General features: G+C 42.2%; 1 non-coding gene across 1 annotated transcript; it reads right to left on the bottom strand.

Moving 5' to 3' along the window:
- Positions 1-19,023: 19,023 nt before the first annotated feature.
- Trnar-ucu lies at positions 19,024-19,098 on the bottom strand. Its single transcript has one exon. It is a non-coding gene; the product is annotated as a tRNA-Arg (tRNA).
- Positions 19,099-20,062: the final 964 nt, after the last annotated feature.

Raw genomic sequence — 20,062 nt, forward strand, 5'->3', positions numbered from 1 at the left:
GTAAGTATCATGAAAGGCTTCTCCTGGAAAAAATACAAAATGGATTATTGACCTGAAAGAAGAAACGCACACTATGCTGAAAAGTAGTGAACTTCGAATTAACAGGTAGTGAAATGTGTATAAAAATGTGTTCCATAGCTGTCCTTTCCAAAACCTTCAGTCATTATACTGTGCAATGTAACACCTGCTGTCAAAACGAACTGCAACAAATACTTAAATAACTACATAGCCTAAATATAACTTCAACATTATCCTCATCTGCAAAGAAAACTTCATTATCCATATCATCAAAACTCCAATATCATCATCACCTGTAAAGAAAAACTTCATTATTCATAGTAGCATACTCTTCTTCATTATTCATCAGCATTCATTATCATCTGCAAAAAAATCACTTCATTACTCATTATACAACTATTCCTTATCTCTAGCATATTTCATCACTAAAACTAAGATGTGTAGTTCTGTCTGACAGCCTGCATCAATCACCTTGTATTCTGAAAGAAAAAATTAGTTAAGACTGCTATTCTACGATGAGTATAGTATATTCTTGTTAATGCTTGTTAATCCTGATCCATTTACTCTTCCTCATAAAGTTATTGCATCTTCTTTCGTTTATTCCGTAGGTGAAATTCCCATTTCTGTTGAATTTATTTCTTACACGCATCATTTCTTTATTAACAATATACCTCATTCAGCATCTTGACCAGAATGCCATGTCGACGCTCGCCGACTGCGTCCCGCTCGCGACCGTGACAGGACTAGACCACTACTGCCGACAGACTACATCACACAACTGCACTGGGCTGCTATTACTGACCGACTGGACGCAACTGAACTGAGCTACTGCTATCGACAGACTGCACTGGCCTACTGCAACTCGCGTACTGCTCTACATGACGACTACTAGCGAAACTGCTCTGCATAACGACAACTAGCGAACTGCTCGTAACACTCGCGCGGTCAAGCGCAGACTAACCACGATAATAGGCTCTCTGGTCAAAGATTTTAACGTACCTCACCATCGCTGCTACGTTACATACGTGTTTCACTACATAATATAATTTTTGTGCTCACAGTTTCGTTTGCCAGTTTATGTTGTATTAAGATCTTGATGCCACCCACCTTTGCTACGTTTTCCACTATTCAGAGACCTATGAATTGTCATTATGTTTAACCCTCCCATGCTATCACCTCTGGAAAAACGTATTGTATGCCTTAGGCCTTTTTGGACCCCAAAGTGATTCAAGCAACTTCATGGCGATAAAATTTGAATTATGTCTACAAAAGTAATTATAACTTATTGAGAAACATATGCATGATGTTGATATTACAATTACACAGTTTCTTAATAAATTAAGATACATTTACTTTGTAATTTTTACTACATTTGTTTTAACTACGAAAACATATTTTGTTTAACTCTTCAGGCTTTCCCGGCGATCTAATGACATCTTGGGTTGTCGGGTGTTCTGCGGGATATCAGCGTCGTACTTGCACGATATTTCGGTCACGTAGCTCGAGACTTTCATCAGGTGCGACCTGAGACTGCTCCTCGAGTGGACCTGGTCCAGTATTTATGCCTATGGCCTTCCCCCTCCACCAACGGCTGCAGGCGCTTCCTCTGTGGTCCGCGCCCATTCCCTGTGACCTGCTGGAGCGTTGCTGCTCCGTTTTCCGTCCGCTGCGGTTCTAGGTGTTCCCTCTGCGGTCCGCGCCCACCAGTCCCACTTCTGGGTGTTCCATCTTCAGTCTGGAGCTCCTGGCAGTCCATCAGGGGCTCGTTTACCATCTCCACGTCTCTGGTTCTTCTGTTTGTGTAGTGTTGCAGCTGGCCCCGCTGCTCCTTTAACAATTCCAGAGCCGGATCCCAGGCTCTGCTTAGCTGGTACCCTGTGTCACGATTCATAAGATCGTCAGCCATTTTAATCTCAATCGATTCTCTTATAACACTGTCGCAAAATCTGGGTGTTTGTGCTAGAATCTTGGTATCCTCATACTTCATGGCATGATCTAGTTCTAGACAGTGTTCAGCAAAGGCTGACTTAGTCACCTGTCTTAATCTAGTGTGCCTCTGATGTTCTTTGCACCTGATCTCCACTGTTCTTGTCGTCTGGCCAATGTAGGACATGCCACATTGACAAGGTATATTGTAAATCCCTGGTTTTCGTAACCCCAGGTCGTCTTTGACACTCCCCAGCAGTCCCCCGATCTTGTTGGATGGACAGAAAACACACTTGATATTGTGTTTACGCAGGATCCTACTGATTCTGGCAGAAATAGAGCCAGCATAGGGCAGGTATGCTACCTTCCTTGCTTCATCTTGGTCTTCTTCGGGAACCTGTGGTATAGTGGCTGGTCGGAGTGCCCTCTCAATTTGTCTGTCCATGTATCCATTCTCGGAGAAAACTGTTTTGAGACGTTCTATCTCTATGGGTAGATTCTCTTGGTCTGATAGGGCACGTGCTCTGTGGACCAAAGTCTTCAGAACCCCATTCTTCTGTGCAGGGTGGTGACAACTGCTGGCCTGCAGATATACATCAGTGTGTGTAGGTTTTCGGTACACACTGTGGCCAATTGATCCATCTGCTTTCCTCTGGACTAGTACATCCAGAAATGACAGCTGGCCATTCTTCTCCAGTTCCATGGTGAACTTGATATCAGGGTGGCATGAGTTAAGATGTTCAAGAAACTCATTGAGCCTGTCCATCCCATGTGGCCAGATCACGAAGGTGTCATCCACATACCTAAAGAAGCATGTGGGTTTAAATGTGGCTGTCTCCAATGCCCTCTCCTCAAAACTCTCCATAAACATGTTGGCAACCACAGGGGACAGTGGGCTGCCCATAGCTACACCTTCAGTTTGCTCGTAATATTGGTTTCTGTACAGGAAATACGTGGATGTCAGTGTATGACTGAACAGGTCCAACAGAGCACCATCAAATTTCTCTGCAATCAGTTCTAGTGATTCCTTCAGTGGGACCCTGGTGAACAGCGGACGGAAAACGGAGCAGCAACGCTCCAGCAGGTCACAGGGAATGGGCGCGGACCACAGAGGAAGCGCCTGCAGCCGTTGGTGGAGGGGGAAGGCCATAGGCATAAATACTGGACCAGGTCCACTCGAGGAGCAGTCTCAGGTCGCACCTGATGAAGGTCTCGAGCTACGTGACCGAAATATCGTGCAAGTACGACGCTGATATCCGGCAGAACACCCGACAACCCAAGATGTCATATTTTGTTTAGTTTGTTTAGTTCCAAAAATTATTTTAACACGAAATATTCATAACCCACACACTATGTAACAATATTGTAATGTATTAATATTATGTGTAATATCATTTACATGGCATTTTATTAGAAATACACTCCTACTCGCTCTCCGTGTCATATGACGAACAATCATTACACAACACACTTATCCTACCATGTTATTTACTAACTTGTGACACCCATCACATTGTTGATTCACTTCCTTGTCCTTTGACCTTGGGCAGGAATCACACTGTTTTCTTTTCAGATCTAGAACATCGGCTTCCTGGTTATCGCATTGTTTTTCCTTTAAAAGATCCTTGAAGCCTGAAGATATTATTGCTGAACGAATGCGTAGTGTTCTGCACTGGGGCGATAGTATGTGTCGTTCAATATCAGGTTTTGCTAGTTCTTTTCTTAGTTCTGAGAGGAATTCTCTTCTAGCATTTTTATTTCTCATATCATGTTAACATTTAAGATACAGAACGTAAGCTCTGAGACAAACTAAATCGACTATACCAAAAAATACAGCAAACGGCCATCTTCTTGTTCCACCACTGAGTGCCGGCCGCTGTGGCCGAGCGGTTCTAGGTGCTTCAGTCCGGAACCGCGCTGCTGCTACGGTCGCAGGTTCGAATCCTGCCTCGGGCATGGATTTGTGAGATGTCCTTAAGTTAGTTAAGTTTACGTAGTTCTAAGTTCTAGGCGACTGATGACCTCAGATGTTAAGTCCCATAGTGCTTAGAGCCGTTTTGAACCACCACTGAGTAATGTCTAGTAATCTTATCAACTGTATCAACTCCTGACTTCGTTGAGTTGTAGAACATTATTCAAAATGGTTCAAATGGCTCTGAGCACTATGGGACTCAACTGCTGTGGTCATAAGTCCCCTAGAACTTAGAACTACTTAAACCTAACTAACCTAAGAACAGCACACAACACCCAGCCATCACGAGGCAGAGAAAATCCCTGACCCCGCCGGGAATCGAACCCGGGAACCCGGGCGTGGGAAGCGAGAACGCTACCGCACGGCCACGATGTAGAACATTATTATTTCAGGTTTTTTTGTCCTCGTGCTGACTTACATCAAACGTTTGGTGTAGACTAGACAAACAAAATGACTGATTTATTCTGTGTAGGAACATACGAAGCTAAAACAGTATTCTGTGCATGCCCAAAAGTGGTCGATAACGGACGCCTCTGTTTTGATGGCGGCATTTCTTTTGGTATCTCTTTTCGGTTGTCCTGATGTGTTCCCACGAGTGTCAATTTATTAGCAAGAACTTGTCCCAAACCAAAACTTATAAAAAATTCATCAGTGGTAATTTTCCTTCCACTTCCCTTCAGGTGATCAGCTGAACCATGTATCACTCGTTTCCCTTGATTTATTTCCCTTCCTTCAGTAGATTTACCTGTATACACTTTTGCATTTATGACATAATTGGTCTCACAATCTACAGCAGTCAACACTTTAATCCCGTACTTCCCAGGTTTCGAAGGAAAGTACACCTTGAATGGACACCGTCCCTTGAAAGTACATAGATGCTCGTCAACTGTAATATAAGGTCCAGGGACATAAGACGAAATTCATGCATCAACGAACATTTCAGACACAGCCCTTATAGGGTCAGCTTTTGATCCAGAAGCAACTTTTGTTTCTTCCCTCGAAAGTTTATCATCGAACCGGATGACCATCTAAATATCACGAAATCTGGAAAAGCTCATTGTGGCTCGAAAAGTAGGTAAGCCATACTCTTCTGACCAAAATTCACTCAAAGGCTTCCCACGTGCTTTATGCAGGCCAGCTCTCTAGAATCAAGTTCAATCCAGCGTTCAAGAGTTGGGTACAGAATTTTATTATCTTTTGCATGATTATTGGTATGCATTACTATTACACTCTGCATGCGATTGATGATAAAAACCTTGAAACAATCTGCCGTTTTCTATGATTGTCGTGTAAGGTGACGTGGAATATGCGCAGTTTCACGAATTACATTCCTTGAAAACTGCTTGCGCGCATCAGGTGGTACTGTGTTACATGTTGTCTGTCCATCTATAGACACAAAACCTGAATACCATTGTCATCTTCTTCACAGTCACTAATATCCACTTCATCTCCTATCTTCCCCTATCATATCTCCACAGCATCATGTCGTCCTCGTTCCCAAAAATTAATTACCACTAACACTCTTCTGTAAATCTACCAAAGCCTGCTCGAGACTGCAGCTCCTTGCAAAGTGTGGATCACCATCCATGACGAATAAACTGTAACACCACGTCTTCCTTCCACAAAACTCAACTCCAAACTTTGAATTTGTTGTAACAATGGACGTGAACGTATTTTCTATTCATTGTTCACAACAATGGAGAAATAAATGTCGGTTTATAAGGTACATTGTTACCAAAATTTATTTTCTTAACAAAACTTATATATAACACTTTAAATAACATATTGTATACCATTTCTGACCCCACAGCAAAAATTTCAGATTGTTGTATTACAAACTGTGATATAATCATAAATATTTTACCCAATTTTACCATAAGGTCCGTGAATAGCATGTCTGTAGGATGAGTAGACTGAACCCACATTAAAACTGTTTTTTGTAGTTAAACAAGCCTTAGGGTTTAAAGGGGCCCCACACATCATGCGAGGGTTAACAGCGTGCTTATGCATTGGCATTTTTACTTCTTGCATGATGATGTACTGGAAGTGATATTAATTTCATCGCTGTCATTATGCTTGTAATAACGTACTTACACACAGACACCACTATTTTTAACTTCTGCTATTATATTTTATGTATTCGTCTTTTCAACATTTTATTCGATAATTGTTGCTTCACATGGTGTATTTCTGCTAGTAATTTCAGTGTGCTTGTGCTTATTGGTTTAGACCGCCAAGCGTACATATTTATTGGTGCATGCACTTCAGGATTTGTTTCCCTGGTATCCAAAACTCCACTATCCCTTAATTGGCATGTAGCTGTTAACATGGTCTGCTATTTTAAGAGACTGGTTTTACTGATATGTCAGGCCCTTGTAGCTAGGGGCCTAAACTTTTAAATATGGACACACAGACCGTCGCTGACACATGTCATGTGGAGAAAGCTTTACTGACTGATTGCTAATGTGAAGTTTCTGAGTTGGTTGGTTGGTTGTTTTGGGGGAACCAAACAGCAAGGTCATCAGCCCCATCAGATTTGGAAAGGATGGGGAAGGAAATCGGCCATGCCCTTTCAAAGTAACCATTCCAGCATTTGCCTGAAGCGATTCAGGAAAATCTAAATGGAGGATGGCTCGATACGAGATTGAACCGTCGTCCTCCCAAATGCTGGTCCAGTGAGCTAACCGCTGCGCCATCTCGCGGGGTAGCTTGTCATTACTACCTTTTTTATCTTTGTAGAATTTCAGTTCCCCATCTGGGGCAGGCTTGCAGCTGCATAGCCGCCACTCTTCAGCCGAGAGACAGTGAGTACATCACAGGGAGACGTTCAAAACAACATAAAGGAGAAAATAGGGAGAAACAGTGATATAAAAAAGGGGAAACATAATGGAAAATAGCATACAAAAGGGGGTGACTGTGAAAATGGTGACAACAATCTAAAAAAGTAGTGTACACTAAATGCTACACACTGTGATCATTAAAAGAACACAAGGTGAAATATGGCCAAAGCATAAAAGTAGCGATGGTTGGTGCAGCACAGAACAATCAGGGACAGCAACACTATGTACACGCCCAGCAGACAATTAAAATCACAGCACTTGACGTCATTGTAGAACAGCACCGAACACAGCACTTACGTGGCACACTGATGACGAAGAACAAACTGGGATCTGTCAGGAATACAGATACGAGGGACAAGGGTGAAAAGGGTGAATATGCAGTACTAGAGGGGGAGGGGACAGAAGGGGAGACAGTGTGGGGGGCGCGCCAAAAGGGGCTGGGGAGGGAATGACGGGAGAGTGAAACAGTTGAGGAGGGTGTGCAGAGATGGAGGGGGGGGGGAAGGAGGAAAAACAGCCCTGGGAGAAGGGGGGAAGAGGAAGGCCCAGGGGAGGAGGAGGGGGAACAAGGCCAGACTGTAGTTGGTAGGAAGGGTACACGTCACAGCAAAGTTCATGATCTGGAAGGAGGACACGAGGGGGTGGGGGGATCAAGCCTGTGACCAGTGTAAAGGATGTGAATATGTTGGAGGAAGAGGAGGAGGTGGGAGAAGGAGAGGAGGTCGTACAGGAGCCATGTGGGGTGACAGAAGGTGGATGGAGAAAGGAAGGCAGAGCATGTGGCGTTCTAGCTGGTCGTTGTGGCCGAGCGGTTCTAGGCAGTTCGGAACCGTGCTGCAGATACGGTCGCAGGTTCGAATCCTGCCTCGGGCATGGATGTGTGTGATATCCTAACTTTAGGTTTAAGCAGTTCTAAGTCTATGGGACTGATGACCTCAGATGTTAAGTCCCATAGTGTTCAGAGCCATTTTGGCGTTCTAATATTCGGAGGGTCTTATGGAAGTGTGTGTGTAGGGGGGGGGGGGGGGGCAGAGATCCAGACAATGTTGGCATAACAAAGGATAGGACCACATGAGGGACTTGTAGATGTGGAGGATTGTGGAGGGATGCAATCCCCATGTCTGGCCAGACAGGAGTTTCAGGAGGTGGAGGCACGTACGGGTTTTATGCTGGATGGTCAGGAGATGAAGGGTCCAGGTGAGATGATGGTCGAGAGTGAGGCCAAGGTATCTGAGGGTGGGTTTGCAGTACTACTTGTTTTGTGTTGGTATATATCACGATGTTTGAGACATCCCTACACTGGTTGCAGAGACTGGTTTCTGTTTGACACATAATATTGATCCACAACGTTTATAAGGTGGAAGAATAAATGAAGGTCAATTTCGCACCTTACGTAAGAGTTCTATATATCGTAACAGGAAGGTGAATATGACACCTAAATTACTTCGGCGATAATGAGCAGATTTGCCTATAAGTATGTAATGCAAAAGGGATGACACTCAATCGATGGTATTAACACACCACTCCTATACAGGGTGTCCCAGCTATCTTGTCCACCCAAAATATCTCTGTAACAATAACAGCTATTGGAAAACGACTTTCACCGGTATCAATGTAGGGCTGGGGTCCATGAATGTACATATTTGGAAACATTCTAAAACGAAAGCATATGTGTTTTTTTTAACACAAACTTATGTTTTTTTAAATGGACCTCCCATATTTTTTCTTCAGCAATCCATAGCATGACAAAGCACACACACAAAGGCATTGATTGCATCGCAATATTCCAATTACATCCCGAGATATTGAGACACGAAGTTGACGCTTGAAACACCCGACATGCGCTGCTAGCGCACGTCCTGAGGCTCAGGCGTGAACCCCATGCTGCCCGTAATCTCGATGTGATTGACATGTGTAATCACACCTCCATATTTATCAAGAGGTCCGAAACGAATAATACGGTCTGCTGCCATCAACTCTCATAAGCACATAATGGTTTCCCTCTTGCACGTTTTACGTATCTACGTACACAATATGAACCAGTACCGATCGGTGTACACCCGTCAGGTTGTCTTATTTATGCTGCACACCCAAAATAAGGTTTATCTAATGCGTTATATGACCCATTGTGCCTGTCGCGCAGGGCCTGGCTCTACCTAGTCAAGTGTCCAACGTAGTTCCCACTACTGCCACAGTTACCACTTCGCCTTGTTTATGATTTGCGACCCATGCAAACTCCTGTACTCCACCACCCTCCGAGCATCCCATTTGTTGTTGCTTTGGCGTGCAGTACACCGCTTGCCAGTGTAGTCGTCCATCAGAGTAATCTAGTGACGGCACGGAGGTAGTACACATTGTGAATAAACGTTGTGTTGTGGAACTTATACTGTACAGTATAATGTACACACATGAAGATATGGTAGAAATGCTGCTGATCTATGGAGAATGTACGTTGACGGGAAATACGTTATGAGATTGCTTGTTTGTTGATAGTACTGTTAGCGAACATTATGATTATTAAGTTAATATGCCTGTTTTCTACCCTACTCTACATACCTGTACTGTACCCTGTTGTTGGTGGACGAAATGTTGTTCAGGCTGAACGACTGTACAGAAGACGATTCCCTGACAAGCCATCGCCTTCGCGCCGGATGTTTGGTCGTCTCACATCTCGTCTACGTGAAACGGGAAGCTTAAATCCAAGACCTCGACATCGTCCTAGAACACGCACAGATGAACGTGCTGAAGTTGCTGTGCCCGCTACCATAGCTGTGAATCCTCAAATCAACACACGTCAAATTGAACGTGAAGTTGGTGTGTCGAAATCAAGTGCACAGTGTATTCTTAAACGTCATAAATTTCATCCTTACCATGTTCATTTCCACCAAGATCTTGGAAATGACTTCCGCAATAGGGTAACATTTTGTCGGTGGGCTCAGCAAAAACTTCTGACTAATTCAAATTTTTTTGCAGATGTTCTCTTTACCGACGAGGCTTCATTCTCCAACAAAGGAATTGTCAATATGAGGAATATGCATTATTGGTCCGCAGACAATCCAAAATGGCTCCGTCAGGTAGAGCATCAACGTGCGTGGAAAGTTAATGTTTGGTGTGGGATTATTGGAGATACCATTATCGGACCTTTCTTTATAAATGGCATCCAAAATGGCAGAAGATACTCCAGATTTATACAACACGATCTTCCTGTTCTCTTGGACACCGTACCTCTGAACCGGAGAATGGTCATGTGGTATCAGCATGACGGATGCCCTGCACATAACGCCTTACGAGCACGACAACTTCTGAACCGTAAGTTCCCTGGTAGGTGGATTGGACGAGGTGGCCCAGTTAGGTGGCCTGCACGATCTCCGGACCTTACACCGCTGGATTATTTTCTTTGGGGAGCAGTGAAGGATGCTGTTTACCAACATGAACCAACAACACCAGAGGACATGAAGCAACGCATTATTGATGCTTGTACAGCCATCAAAGAGGAAACAGTAGCACGAAGTAGGGCATCCTTCATCCGCAGAGTGACCCTATGTATGCAAGCCAATGGGCATCACTTTGTGAACGCTATGTTTAGTATGTAGTGCTGGTATCACAGTGGAAGTTTCTACAAAGGGCCATTTTACCCAGTGATGTTAAGAAACATTTGTTTGCAACAATTTGTCATTTAACGCATTAGATAAACATAACATTGCTAATTATGTGATAATAAAACTAATTAGTTAAACATGTTTACATTCATCTTCTGTGTCCTACCTGAACTTCCCAAATCAAAACATTTTTACCTAAAAACGGTAAAACTTTTAGTCCACTTGCTCGTTTCACTAAAACCATCAATATGAATTTTACTATTACGAGTGAATGATTAACTGTTACTTGCGCTAGATCTACAGTAAAGTAAAGTTTTAACGTTGAACGACATTACCTTTTTAGTAACGGATTAACGATAAGCGAAGTTAACTTTGTGACTATCGTTGCGGTACACAGATATGTTACAGAACCGCATCAGGCCTAGCCTATGGGATAAATACCTGCTGGAATGTACGACGTTAATGCAGGATGGCTGCAGACCGTATTATTCGTTTTGGACCTCTTGATAAGTATGGAAGTGTGATTACGCATGTCAATCACATCGCGATTACGGGCAGCATGGGGTTCACGCCTGAGCCTCAGGACGTGCGCTAGCAGCGCATGTCGGGTGTTTCAAACGTCAACTTCGCATCTCAATATCTCGGGATGTAATGGGAATATTGCGATGCAATCAACGCCACTGTGTATGTGCTTTGTCATGCTATGGATTGCTGAAGAAAAAATATAGGAGGTCCATTTAAAAAAACATAAGTTTGTGTTAAAAAACACATATGCTTTCGTTTTAGAATGTTTCCAAATATGTACATTCATGGGCCCCAGCCCTGCATTGATACCGGTGAAAGTCGTTTTCCAATAGCTGTTATTGTTCGAGAGGTATTTTGGGTGGACAAGATAGCTGGGACACCCTGTATATTACCATAATCTTTTAAGGCAGAAGGCCGCAATGTTTTCACTTAAGGGGAAATTTTGAGAATAAGGCTTTAAGCGGCTGAAGGCCCACAGTTGATTTTCCAAAAATTCAAAAATACCTTAAACTTTACGTTTTCAATGGCCAAACGCACCCTAAATGAAAAAGCAATGCACCGACAACTACTAAATTTATGAATAAGGTTTTAAGCGGCTGAAGCGCCACAAATCATTTACATAAGTTGATTTACATAAAACAAAATAATTTTTTTTTCTTTTAAAGCATTAGCTGTAATAGTTTACCAACAGACCATTAAACACCCATGAAAAGGACAGTATAGACAACGGCACACCGCTCCTACATAATGCATGTCAATGAGCAGAAGGTGAAACAAGCAGCAAGAGGAACCATATTGCGTGGAAGCTAGCATCGGCAGACGCAGAGGCCACAACCTGGGAGGAACTACGGAAAGCTCTCAAGGGGGGAAGGGGGGGGGGGGCAATCCCGTGGCAGGAGTCAGTGACCGGACAGGTGATGCATACTGCAGAACCAGTAACAGGCCACCAGAAGTAGGACACAAAGAAGCTTTAGAAAACTGCGTTTCGGAAATCCAAATCAATATGAACAAAACCGGTGATGCAGTTGATCATGTGAACAGCAAATGGTACACATGAGAGCGGTCACGAAACGTCCGATTGGCGGAAATGAACTAGGAAAGAGTAAAGTGCCGAGATTTCGATGCAGTTCAGTGGTAGGCCCTTGTGATTGGTAGAGAGAGTTTCCACAAAATAGGAGGAACGCTCCTACTGGTCGAAAAAAGCCATGACGTAGACAATGAAAGAACCCAGGTGGGGAGAGAGTTCAGCTACGAGAAAGACTAGAATGAAATTTTCGGGGACTTATCTCTGAACTGGCGTCAAGTGCAGAACGGATCGCATAACGCAGAGGAGAAAATTGAGTGAACACTGCGTTCAGTGCAGCTGACAACCAACTAGGTATTAGCTGTAGCATCCTTGAGCTCCCACTGTGGAGAAACGAACCAGCCAGGTAGTTAATTGTCCTTGTGGGGACTGAGAGGGCATTTTAATATGCACGCTGCTCCAGCGATACGTGTGCATATCGCCATATTCCAAGACTTGGGATCAGTGCATGTTTTCTCGTATCACGAGAAACATAGGGAGAATTTCTGCTGAAAAAAAATCAGCAAAGGGTTAATTAGTTTTTACAGGAATTTCAGTGGGCGAGAGGAACCATGCAGACGACAGCTCATAGCAGCTAAGGTAAGCTTGGTTCACTAGCTTGTGTCCACTGTAAACTCGAGCGACCTTGGGTAATCTTTTGTTCAACTTGTCACAAAACTATCCCTCCTCGGTAGACTTGATTGGCATTCTAAATAGTGCTGAACTTTCATCCGGAATCGGATTATTTATCGTAGTTCTGGCCAACATCATGATGTAGTCGTAAGAATAATTTGGTAAAGAAACTTCTAGTAAAAATTTACCATTGTTGTGTTTAGGATTATTTCACTTTCTGAGGACGAGATGCTTTTATTTGACAACTGTTGTAACATTCTCACATTGTAAACTGTGTAAATGCGTGTATTTTGCGATAAGATTGCAACATTAAACCAAATTCATTTACAGCTTACACATTTTGATTGTGAGTTATATTATCGCACTGTATGCAGGTTTGTCCTTCTGAGGAAAACGGGTTTAAATCCGTCGAAACCATAGTAAAGGTTATCTGAAAACCACCATTTATTGCAACTGGTTGGCTGTCTATTGCACCTGCTGCCCTTTATACCTTCTGTACGCGATGCTACGTCCATCTGTATATGTGCATATCGCTATCCCATGACGTCTGTCACCTCAGAGTATTAATGAGTCATTTGTGCAGATTTTATTCTACTACGGTACTAGCGAGAATGTCCTTTTTCTTACTGCGATCTTTGTATACGTTACTTTCTGTGTTCAATAGAAGTACCACATTTACGAAATTCTGAGTCCACTTCTATATCGTCCACTTCCATTTTCCTGAGACAATAAATCGAGTGCGTCTGAATACTCGGGCCAACTTTCGAGCTGAAACTTAATTATATTGTTTCACCGCTCTCAAGGAGACGTCTCCAGAGGTGCGATCGACTTTTTAAAACCATCTATACCGTGGTGTAGGTTAAGGTCCTATGCATCAGACCCTGCACCCATTCCCCTTGGTGGGCTCTCGTTTGCGAGTAATCGACGAAAAAAATCGGAATATCACGTAATACTTTACAGATTTAAAAAGAGACTGGTTGCATAGCGTAAAGGTTAAGATAGTGCCCTCATCTACAGAAGGTTGTGGGGTTCGGAACATCAAAGGTGGTTTGAAATATTTTATTTTTATAAACTTTTGTTGACATGACTTCGATCATTATTTTTATTCAGTAAATTGGCTTAAGTGTAATTTTTTTTATTTCTATTCAAGTCTCACATCATTTTAATCACCATATTAACTTTTTCCGTTAGTATAATTTTTATCTCCCTGTCATTCTTTTTCCACTTGGAAGTTTTGTGCATGTGAATTTAAATATTCTTATTTATCTGTCGTAACATTCAACATTTGAGAATGCCAGTCTATGAGTTAAAAAACAAAGGTGAGAATACTCTCCTGATGTAGACTGTGAAATGTTCGCAAAAATTTATTTTGGACGGTAATCATCGTACAAACATTTAAGACATAGATTCTTATTGGACTGCGGACAAAATAACGAAGATGAAGATGTGAAAGAAAGAACGGATTTGAAGTAAAACGATATCCAGGGAAAATGAGGAATGTAAATAACGAATGCAATAACATGGACGAAAATCTAGGAAGATAAAACGGAACAAATTAAATCTAAGTTAATACAAAAGAATTATTAAAATCATGTGAGCAAAGATTACAAGGGAAACAACAATGGTAGGATGAGAAATGAGTGCAAATGAAAAGCTTATTATGTTGATTACAATGATGTTTTAAAAAGAAACAAAAATAAAAAACATTACGTTTTAACCAATTAATTGAATAAAAATAATGGACAAAGTCATTTCGGTGCAGAATGAGATTTTCACTCTGCAGCGGAGTGTGCGCTGATATGAAACTCGGGAGTTCGAGTCTCGGTCGGGCACACAGTTTTAATCTGCCAGGAAGTTTCATATCAGCGCACACTCCGCTGCAGAGTGAAAATCTCATTCTGGAAACATCCCCCAGGCTGTGGCAAAGCCATGTCTCCGCTATATCCTTTCTTTCAGGAGTGCTAGTTCTGCAGCGTTCGCAGGAGAGCTTCTGTAAAGTTTGGAAGGTTGGAGACGAGATACTGGCAGAAGTAAAGCTGTGAGTACCGGGCGTGAGTCGTGCTTCGGTAGCTCAGATGGTAGAGCACTTGCCCGCGAAAGGCAAAGGTCCCGAGTTCGATTCTCGGTCGGGCACACAGTTTTAATCTACCAGGAAGTTTCATTTCGGTGCAGATTTGAAAACAAACAGTTTCAAATCTCTTGACCAGATTTGAACCCACAATGCATGTGAAGACAGTACCTTAACCATTATGTTATGCAATCAGCCTCTGCGGGAATATTGCCGTGTGTTACAGCCATATTGCAGCAGTGTAGTAGACCGAAAAACCATTGAGGTCAAGCGTAGCGTGAAATATGACCCGCGTAAACGCAATTAAACAAGCAGATGTGATTACGTCCCACGTTGTGGACCGGTACAACGCTGCCTGGCATATCATTTCTGCTGTTGATGGAACAGGAGGCGACTTATTCAAACAGCAAAATGGGATTGTCACTGGCTTTTCGATCAACTTGAAGTGCGAATTGCGTCAAGCGCTTCTTACCTAGCTTCAAAAAATTTTTATTCTACCAAGTGCAGGCATTAAGATCACACTTGAACATGAAACTAACAGTAGTATTGTTTTTTTTTTTTTCAATTTGTCAATTACTAGATCGAACGAGAAACATATTTTTAAAGTTTACAGAAAGCCTACATAAGCATCTACAATTATTTAGAATAATTCAAATCATCCAGTCCAGCACAGAAAAGCATATTTCTGTTCAGGTTTACACATAATATTACAGTTACCACTCACAGACTGGGTATTAGTGCGTGTTTAAGGGAGTTGCTAGTTCGAATTGTAACTTTTACTTTGTGTCTTGGGAAACATCTTGCGATACGGTCTGTTATAGCACCTTTGTATTTGAGTGCAACATACCTTTTTTTCCTTACTGACTTGTCTATAGTATTGCTTTTGTTTCGTTTAATGGTTTTCTGCACAGCGTGGTACACTGTCATCGTATCACGTTCTTGGTAATTGTCGCATGATGCTGTCATTTTGATTGTCTGTTATTCTGTAGCTCTGTCTTCAAGGCAAGGTATATAAAGACAGATACTGTAATTCAAGAGCATATAAAATGAACTGCCAAAATTATCAGAGAACGCAGATTGACCAAACTGCAAGAGCGTTTAAAATATGTTATAAGGAACATTTGCAATTTATATTCAGATTGGGTAAACATTTGGGAACAACTAAACATAAATTACGTGAGAGTCAAGATACTATGAAAATTATCCGCACCGCAAAAAAAGGCCCTCTGATAAAGTTTTGGAAGAACTGGAATTTCTCGTAGAGAAAAAGAAGAAGCCGCAAAATGTATTAAACAAATATAACGAATTTAATTTACTTTGGTTCTTCCAGTTATTTGACGAAGTGCACTAGATAAGCAACTAAATTACATCTTCAGTATTATCCCAAAGGAAATATTTTTAAAAAACAATAATTTTGAGTACATATTTATTAAAAAAATTTAAATATATAGTTTTCAATACGTATTTTTACAGTGTATTTTGAAAGATATTGTAATTTTTATAGATCTATTTTGAAAGATAAGCGGATATAAGATGTCTACGCACAAGACCATAAAAAGAGACGATTAAAATCTAAATATCTGTAGTAGACAATTATCTTTGGGTAAAGTATACCACGGACGTTACAGTGCTGTTAATCTTTGCGGCTGCCAGTATCATCAATTAATGCATAAAACGTAAGTTTAAGTATTATAGCACATCCAGATTAATCTTTAGAGCTGTCAGCCAACTGCAAAAGAAATCTTTAACGCTGTCAGCCAATTTTAAACTAAGTCACCTTAAAGGAAACACAATATGTACGTTACGTGACGTCAATGTAACTTTTCCGTATTATCTCAATTTGTATCATTTACAGAGTATATTCTAATTATACCGTTTATCACTTGAAGAGCGAAACCGGTAAAAAAATACTAAATGCAAGGCCGTTTTCAAAAGTGTGATTTTCATTCCGTCCGCTAGGAGCAGCCACGGCTGTGTTACTGCCGGCAACCTTTTCTTGTTAATGCAGGGAACCCTCAAATGTAATTAAGAGCGAACACAGACCTTAGGAGTGAGGCAGTCGCCACAGCAGATTCGTCTGTGGCCAGGCGGCACGTCTATCGTAGTCCTCCGGGGCTTACCTGAAAGAAAAGAAAAACAACAGTGGCGTACAACAAGTAACAGCGCAGAGGAGAACGGTTGCGGTCAAGTTACTTTGCGTCCGCAGTTTTTTGTCGCTTTTAGAAAGCTTGCAGCAAAAAAGGTACAAAGAGAACTAATTAGCTGCGTCGCAACGTGAGTAACATACGTACCACATATAAAAAAAAAGGCGTTTACATTCAGCTGTGACCAGTTCCAGAGTTTAATTTTTCACCATAACACAGTGGCTACCTTCAGACATCCATAAATGTTCTAAGGAGGTTTACGGCTACATTCAGCGTCCTTTTCTAACATCCCACCTCGCAGGTTTTAATTTTCTTTTCTTTCCCCTGTTTTTCCGCAATCCACGATCAACCAGCATACAGTGCTGTGCCCACACTTCTTTCTCATAAACTCCTTCCTTAATTTTAGACCGTTGTTTGAGACTAGTAGACTTTCTCTGCTACTCTGCTATCTGTGTCCCTACTGCTTCGGCCATCACGTGATAAAACAGCCTGCAGGCTTAACTCAGTTTATATCTTCCTCCCCACACACAAAAACGCTGCACCATTAAATGGAGCAAGTCCTTAAAACTCTGTACGAAACGTGCGAAAGTAATAATTTAATACAGATTTCTACGCCATAATGTGCATTCCATCTTCAGCACTGAGAAAAAGCGTTGGGAAGTAGTTCCCAACTGCACTGAAACCATTAGATCTGAACGAGATTATAGAATCCCCTACCCCCAACAGGAATTAGTATATAAATGAACTTTTAGACCGTAATTTTTTTTGGCAATTTCTGTTTCCAAAAATACGGGAAACTGTGTAATATTTCATTGCAGTACAACAAATAACACTCACATTGTTTAATAGACGTTATATTAAAGCAAGAAATAATGAATTTCAATGAGGTGGTTGCTAATGCTTAGTTCTAACGATCTATCACAGTAGGTATCATCTCAGCAAATCAAAATAGTAAGTCTTCCGCCAAGTTCAATCTACTCTTTGTTTTCGGTTTGATCGTCAACATAATCGTAAGTACACTTTCACACCTATAAGCTGTGACGAATCGAATCAGTACTCTAAAGGATTTCTCTGATAATAATGGATACTTGTTATCATCGGTGCGTTTTCTTCACTTAGTTCAAGAAATTCTGCTTCGGCTTAAGCTTTACCCTCTGAAAATATTCCCTGATGCTCTGAAAGCAGTATGTACTTGTCGATTCCCCAGTTCAGGCGGTTCTAGGCGCTACAGTCTGGAACCGCGCGACCTGCCTCGGACATGGATGTGTGTGCTGTCCTTAGGTTAGTTAGGATTAAGCAGTTCTAAGTTCTAGGGGACTAATGACCAAAGAAGTTAAGTCCCATAGTGCTCAGAGCCATTTGAACCATTTGAACCCAGTTCAGGAAAACAGTAGTTGATAGAAATTACTGCTGACGGTAAGGGCTGACTTACAATGAATACACCGAAGAGCCAAAGAAACTGGTACACGTTCTTAACACCGTGTAGGGCCTCCGCGAGCACGCAGATGTGCCGCAACACGATATGGCGTGGACTCGGCTAATGTCTGAAGTAGTGATGGAGGGAACTGACACCATGAATCCTGCAGGACTGTCCATAAATCCGTAAGAGTACGAGAGGGTGGAGATCTCTTCTGAGCAGCACGTTGCGAGGCATCCCAGATATGCTCAATAGTGTTCATGTCTGGGGAGTTACTCAGAAGAGTAACTCACTGCCACAAAATGTTTCAAATCCTAAGAGCCTGGAGCCACTTTGTAGCAATTCTGGACATGTGGGCTCTCTCATTGTCCTACTGGAATTGCCCAAGACCAGTAGAATGCTCAATGAACATTAATGGATTCAGGTCAGAGTCGTATCTAGACGTATCAGGCGTCGCATATCATTCCAACTGCACATGCCCCACACCATTACAGAGCCTCCACCAGCTTGAACAGTCCCATACTGACGTGCAGGGTCCACGGATTCATGAGACCGTCTCCATACCTACACACGTCCTTCCGCTCGACACAATTTGAAACGAGACTCGTCCGACCAGGCAACATGTTTCCAGTCATCAACAGTCGAATGTAGGTGTTGACAGGCCCAGGCGGAGCGTAAAGCTTTGTGTCTTACAGTCACCAAGGGTACAAGAGTGGACTTCCTGCTAGGAAAGCCAATATCGATGATTAGAATTATATATTATACCTTCAGCTGCTGACGGCCGTTGATATATATCAACGGGGACAGGTGAAAATGTGTGCCCCGACCGGGACTCGAACCCAGAATCTCCTGCTTAGATGGCAGACGCTCTCTCCATCTGAGCCACCGAGGGCACAGAAGATAGTTCGACTGCAGCGACTATCTCGCGCACGCCTCCCACGAGACCTACATTCTCACCTTATATGTCCACACGCCACTTTCGTGTGGATATACGCGTGCCTATACCACCTTCTTTAGCGTTTCAGTGTATTTTGCTGTTGACGTTGGAACGCAGAAAAGTCGTGAACTTCAGGCCTGCATTGGTAAAGTTCCAATCTGTGAAGCAAATTGGTGAGTTTATCTTTTGCAAACATAATTTACTACATTTTCTTACAACCGGGGCTTAAAAGTATTTATTTCAACATAAAAATTTACAGACATGTCATTTAGGAAATAAAAATATTATCTGTTATTTCCGCATGTAAGTCTCTGTCCTTTTTCGTCCTCGCCCTATCCAGAAACAAAACTATTACTTGTGGACCCTCGAGCACCATTGCAATTTTGTGTGGGACAAGATCACATCGAATTAGGCTCCAACCTCTTTGCATGACTCTTTCGGAACTCTTATGTCTTTTGCACTAACTCGGATGTGGCTTACACTCTTCACTACAAGAGTGAGTACATTCAGCAAAGTAGGTGGAAATGAGTTCAATGCCAAAGAACAGCGATGTATATTGCATTGAATCTTCGCCATATGTATGTACAGTGATAAGAGCAAGTATTTTTCTCTCAGGCCCTTACGTTTTACATGCTGAACAACGACTGACCCGTAATCGAACCTTTTCTGTTGTTACACCCACAGAAAATTTCATTTTACCCCTCGTGGGGTACCGTAGGTCTCTAGAAGAGCGTAGCGTTCCAAAGGATTGGAAAAGGGCACAGGTCATCCCCAATTTCAAGAAGGGACGTCGAACAGATGTGCAGAACTATAGACCTATATCTCTAACGTGAAACACGTATGTAACGTAGCAGCGATGGTGAGGCATGATAAAATCTTTGACCAGAGAGCCTTTTATCGTGGTTAGTCTGCGCTTGACC

The sequence above is a fragment of the Schistocerca americana genome, chromosome 9, assembly GCF_021461395.2.
Source record: "Schistocerca americana isolate TAMUIC-IGC-003095 chromosome 9, iqSchAmer2.1, whole genome shotgun sequence".
In the NCBI taxonomy this organism is placed as follows: Eukaryota; Metazoa; Arthropoda; class Insecta; order Orthoptera; family Acrididae; genus Schistocerca; species Schistocerca americana.